Here is an 11380-nt window from a genome sequence, read left to right as displayed (position 1 = left end):
TTGACATATGACCATGTGCAGACTTCGTCACCAACGTTAGTTACAAAACCAAAATTATTTAAATTCTTTTTAAAGTTGTCTCTGAATGGTTCTTGAACGAAACTGTAATTCAAACATCATCATTTGAATCGTATGCGCAGAATTACGTCACTCACTCCAATTGGTTTGCGCAAACTTTTTTCAATTTAGATGTAGTTTGTTTCTTCTCAGAAATTATATTAATGCAAGTTATCTGCTTTACTAAATATTAAAACCACATTGAATAAACTTTTAAGACTCAAACTCGCGATGAACGTTGTCAAATATTAATAATCTTGTCAAATAAATCAATAATACTTCTTCCTTAATATAATTCTTCATAAATAAATTTTCGGAACACGTATTTAAACTTTTGTAGTATACACTAGTCTATTATCTTCATATATACTACATATAGACGTGAACATGAGCCTTGTCAAGATAGGACTGAACATTTACAACATGATTAAACTTTCTATGACGTCATTGTCGTAGAAACATTACAAATTCTTATTTTTTCAGTTTTTAGAAGCACGACGCAACAGCTCGGTTTCAGGATCTTCTGTTGCTCTTTGGCTGTCGACCAGCGACATATAGTGGCCAGCAATTTTCTCTCTGGTCCCGGCAGTGAAGATGTCTTCGTTCATTGCGCCGCCCTCTCCGTACATGAAACATAAAAATAAATACAAAACTGTAGATAATTCACAAACATTACAAATATTACAAAATACATAAACAAAACACTAAATTAAACTTATATTCACCTGCAAACTGGGCTGACACTGGTGGATGGATGACGCTTCAATTTCGCGTCCCACTACAGGAGCACCAATACTGAAGCCCACCGGAGCCAGCCCAACGGAACTCGAATAGCTGGGCAGTTACGTGACATCGAGCAAGTGCTGTTCAGTGCCTTCGCGATGATGCAGAAATATTTACCACCGCTGGGACACAAATCTCTGCCTGCCACCTAAACATCTGGGCGCCAGAGTAGCCCCAAACTTTGCCGCCATCCAGCGAGTGTAACGTGATGGTCCAGCCATCCCTGCCCCCGTCGAGGCATCAGCAGGAGACCTCTATGCTCTGGGCACTGGGGTTGATTTAGGCAGATGTTCTCGCAGCAACCCCCGCCAGTGCCACCTTTCCACTCTGAGGAATCCGAAAATCTGGCAACACAGCAGCAGCAGCAGCAGCAGCAGCAGCTGGATGCACAGTCAGCAGCCAGGGGGCCGATGCACTGAGAAACACCGTGATATTCCACTCGCCTACCATCATTACTTGCAGTTCTAAGCCAATGAATTATAAACAAGCAGCAGTAAAGAAGTTACGGTAATCCTGACTGGACTTTCTCCAGCCGCACATCTCATCCTTCTTCAGCAGAGAACCGCAATCCACAACTAGCCATCCCATGTAACCAATGGTGCAGGAGCCACCCACGTTTGGTACTGCTGGAATTGGTGTCTGTAGTGCTACTGAGAATAAAGATGTAGACAACAGCCAGAGCAGCAATGATCCTCTGCAACAGGGACAGCCTACGTAGGAGTGTCTGTAAATGCCAGTTGATACAACGGTTTTTGGGTCTTATTATTGTTCCCCTATCCTTTCTTCTTCCTTTGTATATTCTTTTTGGATTTACTGTACACCTTCATTCGTAGTAGACAGACAATATGGAACCAAGATTAAAGAAAAATCAAGACAGGTTCATGGAATTTGTCGACTTGGAAAAGGCGTTCGACAATGTAAAATGATGCAAGTTGTTCGAAATTTTGAAGAAGAATAGGGATAAGCAATAGGAGAAGGTCGGTAATACACAATATTTAGATCGGTATTATACAATATGTACAAGAGCCAAAAGGAAATAATAAGAATGGAAGCTGAAGAACAGAATGCTCGGATTACAAAGGGTTTAAGACTGGGATGTAGTTTTTCGCCTCTACTGATCACTCTGCATATCTAGAAGCACTGATTGAAAGAAAAGAAAGGTTCAAGAGTGGAATTACAATTCAGGGTGAAAGGGTATCAACGATAAGACTCGCTGATGACATTGCTATCCTCAGTGGAAGCGAAGAAGAATTACAGGATCTGATGAATGGAATGAACAGTCTAACGAGTACAGACTACAGATTGAGAGTAAATCGAAAAAAGTCGAACGTAGAAGTTAAAGAATTCTGCTACCTAGGCAGCAAACTAATCCATGACATATAAAGCAAGGAGGACATCAAAAGCAGACTATCACTGGCAAAAAATGTATTCCTTGCCAAAAGGAGTCTACTAGTATCAAACACAGGGCTTATTTCGAGGAACACATTCCTGAGTATGTACAGTTGGACCACAGCGTTGTGTGGTAATGAAATGTAGACTGTGGTAAAACGAACAGAAGAGAATCGAAGCATTTGACGTTTGACATCATAGAAGTATACTGAAAATTTGGTGGACTGATAAGAAATGAGGACGTTCTCCGTAGAATTGGTGAGGGAAAGAATATATGGAAAACACTGACAAGAAGAAGGGACAGGATGGAAGGGCATCGATAAGACATTAGGGTATAACGTCTATGGTACCAGAAGGATCAATAAAGGGTAAAAACTGTAGAAGAAGACAGAAATTGGGATACATCCAACAAATAATTGAGGACAAAGGTTGCAAGTACTATTCTGAAATGAAGAGGTTGACACAGGAGAGGAATTCGTGGCTGGCTACAACAAACCAGTGAGAGAACTGATGACTAAAAAAAAATGGAGAAACAAGTTCTTGCTCATTATGCAATTCAGTGTACAGAATATTTCCCAACTATAATGGTGCCGATGGTGGCTGACTCCTACACCGTTGGATAGAATGGGATTTCCAGGATGACCAGTTCTCGTCTTTCTCTGCTGTTTGTTGCAGATCGTTTACATTCATTGGCTTGGAACAGCAAGTAACGATGGTTGTTGAGGTAAACATCATGGTGTCTCCCAGTGCATCGAAACCTTGCTGCTGATGGTGCACCCAGCTTCTGCTCCCATATCGGCAGATTCTCGAATGCCCTATTCAGGGAAGGTGTTGATGGTGGCAATCGCTGCATCACGCCCCAGCATCTCGAGTAAAGCGGTCTTTTGTTGATGCCCCAACGAAGGTACGGATGATTGAACGCTCACATTGTACTCCTGGGTGACAGCAAAATGTGGGGCTGCCTGCATGCCCAGATGTTTACGCTGCGGACAGTGTTTCATGGCAGATGTGTCTGCATCATCAGCATTGCCCAGCTGTTCCAGTCCTGATGGGCTGGTTCCACAAATCTTAAATGCTGCTGCTCCCCATTTGCTTTGCATTGGTGCAGCTTTTGTGTGCCACTACGAATTATCTGGAATCAAGGCCGTGACTGGACGTCATAACCAGCAGCAGGTCGGACTGTAGTACTTTCTGGTGACACGTGGTTTCGTCACACTTTCAGCTGTGATGTGGAAGAGGTGGTGGTCCACTCAACAAGTGGGTCACTGACTGGCACATGGCTGACTGTCATGTGATCTGATTACTGTCCAGGCTCCCCATCTCTGGCTCCAAGTCATCTTATACCATGTTCCCTTCACAGTTGATACAGAAGGGCTTCCATTCAGCTTATGGATCTGTCAGCCAAGTTATTGCTTCGAAATCGATTCTTTTAAGGGCTGTTAAGGTGCAACCCAAACAGTTATGTGCAGTGTGCATCTCCTTTCCATGATTCGTCTAGCTTATGTACGGTAATATCCTCAACTAATGACATCAGTGTCGACTGTGGTATAGTGTGACTACCTTCAGAGAACTTTTCTACTTATTGGACAGCCAAATTTGGTCAATTTGGATTAGACGCTCTTATCCGGAGCTGTATGTAAAAAAAAATTACTAGGTTCTGGCAGTGTTAATACTTTCTATATGCTATAGATTCTGGTTTCTTCTCCCTTGAAGTAAAGCTATCATCAAGCTGAAGGTTAGTTTCACACCATAGTGCAATACTAGGAATGGTCCTGTTGGAGCTGATATGCATATGGCTTCCTCCGACCTTTGAACTGACTCGCCCAGTCAGTTATAAAATGATGAACCGAAACATTATGACCACTGTCCACCGCGACGTTGGATGCCGCCTGCAGGCGTTGCGGGCACGTGACGAAAGTATGTTTGTAGAGCAAACATGGATGGGAGATCACCCTAGCGGAGACATGGGCTGCAAATGGGGGAATCCATTGAGATAAGGGCAGATTTTGACAAAGGGCAGATTATTACTACGCAGAGACTGTGAACAAGTATCTCGGAAACAGAGATGCTGGTCGGATGTTCACGTTCTACTGTCGTGAGCATCTACGGAAAGAGGTAGAAGGACAGTGAAGCTACCACTAAGCGCTAAATGGTTGGACGTCTACGACTCTTCAAAGAAGGTGGGTTTCGGAGACTTGGCTGCTTTGTCAAGTAGGATGGCTGGTGATCTGTGGCATCTCTGCCGAAATAGCACAAAGTTGGTGCACACACAAGGGTTTCGGGGCACACCGTTCAATGTACATTGTTGAAAATGGACCTCTGCAGCAGACCATCACTACATGTTTGTATGTCGACCCAACTTTATCGTCAATTACGATGCAGTGAGCACGGGATCATCGAGATTCACCCGTCGGTCAATGGAAACGTGTCGGCTCTTCATGTCAGTCACATTTTTGCTACACTAGGCTGAAGTCATCTCCGGAAGCGCCGCAACCGAGGTGAACTGCGATTTGAAACTTGCAGGGCGCCAGTGACGCAGGCTGGTGGGAGCTGTATTATGTTATGGGAGACATTCTCTTGCGCTTGCGTGGGACCTGTGGCAGTAATTGAAGACATGGCGATGTCATTTTTCAGCAACATAACTGTACGTGGCTCGGAGCCAGAACCGTGATGCAACGATTTGAGGAGCATCATAGTGAACGCACGTTGATGTCTTGGCTACCATATTCGCTTAATGTAAATCCTGTGGAGCCCACCTTGATCCCCATCGAACCCCATCACTGCGTACGCAAATCAGTGGCCCGTTATTTACACGAATTACATTACCTGTGCGTAGACATCTAATGCCACATACCTCCACATACCTACCAACAAACCACTGTTTCTCTGATACGCAGGATGCATTGATGCATTTCGTTCCAAAGAAGGACAAACAAGCTGCAGATGATCATAAGAAATCAGAGTATGAGGACCAACAGTTTAACATGGGCTCCGAACCACGTTCCAATTCGGCATCCTTTTTTTCACATCAACAAACACCATTAGAGGTGAAAGAAGTGACAGATCAGAATTTTAGGACTGATTGGGTATCTAACCCAAGAGTGTCTGTTATTTTACCACTGAGCCAACTTACCAAGTTGAATATAGCTGGTGCGACTTCCGTCTTGTTTGTGTAGTGCAGGATTTATTCCAAACCAAAAAAATTCTTATATCTTTTAACTATCATTAAATGTAGCATACCAGTTCACTGCAATCTCAAGGAATACAATGTTATTTGGCCTACAATTAATAGTAATTTATTTACCCAGTCTATGTTGAGAGTTACTATTAATGATACCCAGAGAATGGCTGAAAGGGTCTTTTGCTTATCAGATTACAAGAGCACGATTATAACAATCATCATCTTCATCTTAATTATTAAAAGAATTAAACTATCTCTAGTTTTTTCGCCAGCACGTATTTTCATGTGTCGATCTTCCATCTTTTGACTTACTCCTCAACAGTTGTGTTATGGTTTCTTTCATTCTTGTTAGGTATTCTTTCCGGTTGCTTGTGTGTTTCAGTGTTTCTTCATTCAATTTAAATATCTTTAATTCTTCCTGATGCCTTCACTTCTCTTTCTAATAACTAATGTTTAGCCAACTACTGCTCTGAGAAATCTCATCTCTTCATTTTTCGTACACCTGATCTGTCGGTTAGCAAGTGTCCAACATTCATGTTCAATATTCACATCCATTCAACAACATTGGTACTACCATTACTGTATATAGCTTAAGTAATGCGTCCTGCTACTTTTAAAAGGCCATCTAATTGTGCCACATGGACAATGAAATTACTTTCTACCCACAGCCAAGAGCGAGGAAATTTTTAATTTGATCAACTGCTTTGTTATGAATGACTATTTTGACTTTAACTGTTCATATCCTCTAAACGTTACCACTTTTCTTTTTAATGTGGAGAAATTTAAATTATAGTCATTCGCTAATTTCACAAGCAGGCACAGTCCAAGTCAAAGATCATCTTCTGCTGAGCTTAAATAATTTAGTCATCCATGTGCAGATAATTCACAATTATATAACAAATATATCATCATATCCTCTTGCCTTTTTACTTACTAGAGTAGATAAAGCTGTTATAAATTCACAGGTTTTTACTGGATTTACGGAAGTCAAAAGTCCAGAGCTGTGTCCTTTATTTCAAAGCGTTTTGGTAACGATGTCTGTCACTTATTTATGACACTGGCAGCATATGAAGCGAAGAGAATAGCTAATGTAATGCATCCTTGTCTAAGTCTCCAGATTATTATAGCTTGTTTCAGTCTACTTAAAAACATGTTTACTCACATGTACAATTTTTATTACTTTCGGTAACTGATTGTTCCATCAGGTCTTGGTAGATTATTTTACACTTATGAATGGAAAACACACGACACTGTGTAATATTCTACAATATTTATTATGTTACAAACCTGTTTTGGCTGTTACACCATTGTCAGGTACAAAGATAATTATGTGTGACTGAGAAATTTTTGTGGAATCAGAGATTTAAAAATAGTGCACCACAGGGTATCTCAGTTGGCTTCCAAAGATGACAATAGTTAATGTCCGATTTAGGACCAAAATAAGAGGGACTATTTCTGGGAAAATATTGTACAAAAATATTTAGGTTAGATAAAATACGTGATATGTTAAATAATGAACTACATGATAAATTGCAACAGTTACAAAGAGAAAAAAAAGTGTGTGAATTCCGATTGTATTTAGGAAAGCTATGAAGGATTACCCATTTGTGTTAAGCCACCAGGTCACTTACACGATGCCATCACTGACCAACATTTCATGAAGAAAAAAAAAGAGAGTGTAAAGTCCTTCCATATTCTCCCCTCTGATGTTAATGGTATGTGGAAACACTATGAATTATTAGTCAGTGTGTAGAAGGATGCGAAGGCTCTGCGTCATGAGATGGATCGTCATACATCTCAAAAGGTTTCTCTGACAGGCAGGACCAGAGGCAAAAATAGAAACAATCCACTTTTGGAGTCTACTCACTATGTATGTCAGTATGACAATGTTGAACTGTACCTGTCCCCCTTCTGTGGCTTTCGTGAATGTCTCACTATGTGCAGTACTGGATCTAATGGTTCAAATGGCTCTGAGCACTATGCGACTAAACTTCTGAGGTCATCAGTCGCCTACAACTTAGAACTAATTAAACCTAACTAACCTAAGGACATCACACACATCCATGCCCGAGGCAGGATTCGAGCCTGCGACCGTAGCGGTCACACGGTTCCAGACGGAAGCGCCTAGAACCGCACGGCCACACCGGCCGGCTTCTGGATCTAGTTGACCCCTTTTGTCCTGAGCTTTCGCAGTGGAGTGTTACACTATTGCACAGCAAAATCACTGTTTTGAGAGATTATTCCACCTTGAGTAATAAGCTGTGAATCCAGCGTGTCTCGAACCTTTTGGGTCAAATTTAAATTGGTTATTGTGGGTCCACAATAGATTATACTGAGATAAGGAACTAATAGTCGGAAATGTTATTGTGTTATGAACGTAAGGAGCGTACACCACACAACAACAACGTAGCTCATAGTAATTGTTCAATGTGATGACTCCCAGTGTGCGACCAGCATATATTTCAGCGGTGCTTGCAGTTCTGCCACACTCTCACAAAGATCCTGGATGTCTGTTGTACAGTGGAACAGGCAGCGGGCGATAAACAGCGTGCACAACAGACTGTATACAACGTAGCTCAGAGCACATGTGTCGTGTGAAGATCGCACGCATCGCACCATCGCATTAACCAGTGCCACAAGCGCACCACTATCCCTGGTGTCAGTTGTCCGTTGAATCAGACTGCCTGTGACATGTCCATGGTGAGCTGCATTACTATGTACAGTGTATGACGCGTAATCAAATGTGGAAAGTTACTCGTCACGATAGCTGGCGGATATGTGTTTAATGTATGATGCTGCAGCATGTAGTGCCCGTAACGCAGAACGAATCTACGGGGAACGCTTTCCCAACAGATTTCATCCTAACTAGAAGAAGTTTATCTCCGTGGGTACAGACTTACGACAGACAGAGTAGTTAACGCTACAGAGAGCTGGCCAAGGTTCCATGATGTTGGATCATGTGGCGCACCACCCAGAAATAAGCACGTGTGAACTGGTCAGTGAAGCATAGAGTTCAAAGGATATGGTGCGGAGAGTGCTGGTGGAACAGGTGTCATACCTCTATCACAAAGAATATGTGCAAGCACTGGGACCAACGGATTTTGAGCCCTGTGTTCACTTTTGTCAATGGATTATCCCCCACAGTGCCATAGTGTCGAACTTCGTACAGTTTGTATTGATCACAGTTGAGGCCTCATTCACCTGTGACGGTGTTTTCAAAAGTCGCGAAAGCCATGTCTGGAGTGAGTACGACCACCACAGCACACACATCAGTGACCTCCGCAACGACTCTCTGTCAACGTATGGATGAACATTCTTCAACAGCACCTAACAGAACCTTATTTGCTGTCTCAACGTTTGACTGGTACGCCTTACCTGGTAGTGCTTGCCACAATTCACAGAGTCTATATCCCTCGTTGTACGTCAAAGGACATGATTTCAACACCACGATGCAGCAGCACACTTTGATATTAATGTCCTGAACAACATGTACCCTAGTCATTGGATTGAAGGGGAAGGTTTTGTCCCATGGTCAGAGCGGTCGTTGTATCTCACTCCTCTGGAGTTTTTCCTCTGGGGTTATGTCAAGACGTTGCTGTAAAAAAAAAGTAGAAACAAATGAAGTCCTGCTTCCTCGGGTCGAAGATGCCTGTCTCCTGGTACAACAGACACCAGAGATGTTTGAGAGAGTGCTGCAGAACTTAATTCTCCGTTGCCATGAATGCACTGAGACTGGCGATTATCAGCTTTAAAAATTACTGAGAGTTACGTTATTGTTATGAAGAATATGTTGTGTTTCTTCGTAACACAATAAATATGTATTTCAGACCATTAGTTCCCTAATTCAATGTTATCGGTTGTGGATCCACTATTACCTGTTCCAATTTGACCCAAAACGTTTTAGACACCCTGTATTAATTACATTAGTAAATGTACAGGTTGTATTATAATTAACTACGAAACCTGACGAGGAATGAAAGTTTGCGATAATAGAAATAAAGAGGTTCCAGTAAATTTGGGTTCTAGCCAGCTGTTGTGACCGAGCGGTTCTAGGTGCTTCAGTCGGGAACCGCGTGACCACTCCGGTCGCAGGTTCGAATCCCGCCTCGGGTATGGATGTGTGTGATGTCCTCAGGTTAGTTAGGTTTAAGTAGTTCGAAGTTCTAGGGGACTGATGACCTCAGATGTTAAGTCCCATAGGGCTCGGAGCCATTTGAACCATTTTTTTGAAACTTGGGTCCGCAAACGAGTCTCTTGCGAGATAAGGGCGTATGTACGGTAAGGAGCCCCATTATTCTTGTTGTGACATGAGCTGTTGAAGTTAGATGGTATGGTCAGAAGACAACGCCAACGGTTATCACATTCGGCTTGCCACGTAAACTCTCGTCTTATTCTAGAGTAACGGGACTTTTTCTCCGCTATTGCGTAACCTCTTCCTGTTTAGTATTTATTAACAATGTCAGTTTTCCTTTATGTACTAATAGTTTACTTATAGGTGCCTGTAATGAAACATAGTCTACAATCGTTCTGTTGTGAAGGCAGGAAGTTATCGGTTCCAATATATGAATATTGTACCGATAATCTTTACCTTTGTGTTTTAAACGCTTCCCAATTCCTCGGGTCCTTGATAAATTATTTTCGAACACCCCGCAAATATAAACGACTTCGATTGCCTCACATCGTCGACTGTGATCACAAGTCGCAGTTAATTTTCTCATGGACAAGGCACATGTTAGAGGCTCTCCCCTCCCTTCACTTTCAGTCTTAAGCCCATTATTGCTCCTCATACATGTAAACGATCTTCTGTCTAATACAGGGTTATTACAAATGATTGAAGCGGTTTCACAGCTCTACAATAACTTTATTATTTGAGATATTTTCACAATGCTTTGCACACACATACAAAAACTCAAAAAGTTTTTTTAGGCATTCACAAATGTTCATATGTGCCCCTTTAGTGATTCGGCAGACATCAAGCCGATAATCAAGTTCCTCCCACACTCAGCGCAGCATGTCCCCATCAATGAGTTCGAAAGCATCGTTGATGCGAGCTCGCAGTTCTGGCACGTTTCTTGATAGAGGAGGTTTAAACACTGAATCTTTCACACAACCCCACAGAAAGAAATCGCATGGGGTTAAGTCGGGAGAGCGTGGAGGCCATGACATGAATTGCTGATCATGATCTCCACCACGACCGATCCATCGGTTTTCCAATCTCCTGTTTAAGAAATGCCGAACATCATGATGGAAGTGCGGTGGAGCACCATCCTGTTGAAAGATGAAGTCGGCGCTGTCGGTCTCCAGTTGTGGCATGAGCCAATTTTCCAGCATGTCCAGATACACGTGTCCTGTAACGTTTTTTTTCGCAGAAGAAAAAGGGGCTGTAAACTTTAAACCGTGAGATTGCACAAAACACGTTAACTTTTGGTGAATTGCGAATTTGCTGCACGAATGCGTGAGGATTCTCTACTGCCCAGATTCGCACATTGTGTCTGTTCATTTCACCATTAAGAAAAAATGTTGCTACATCACTGAAAACAAGTTTCGCACTGAACGCATCCTCTTCCATGAGCTGTTGCAACCACGCCGAAGATTCAAAGCGTTTGACTTTGTCATCGGGTGTCAGGGCTTGTAGCAATTGTAAACGGAAAGGCTTCTGCTTTAGCCTTTTCCGTAATATTTTCCAAACCGTAGGCTGTGGTACGTTTAGCTCCCTGCTTGCTTTATTCGTCGACTTCCGCGGGCTACGCGTGAAACTTGCCCGCACGCGTTCAACCATTTCTTCGCTCACTGCAGGCCGACCCGTTGATTTCCCCTTACAGAGGCGTTGAGAAGCTTTAAACTGCGCATACCATCGCCGAATGGAGTTAGCAGTTGGTGGATCTTTGTGGAACTTCGTCCTGAAGTGTCGTTGCACTGTTATGACTGACTGATGTGAGTGCATTTCAAGCACGACATACGCTTTCCCGG

This window comes from Schistocerca cancellata, chromosome 9 (genome assembly GCF_023864275.1).
Source record: "Schistocerca cancellata isolate TAMUIC-IGC-003103 chromosome 9, iqSchCanc2.1, whole genome shotgun sequence".
Classification (NCBI taxonomy): domain Eukaryota; kingdom Metazoa; phylum Arthropoda; class Insecta; order Orthoptera; family Acrididae; genus Schistocerca; species Schistocerca cancellata.
This window is presented reverse-complemented; position numbering follows the sequence as displayed.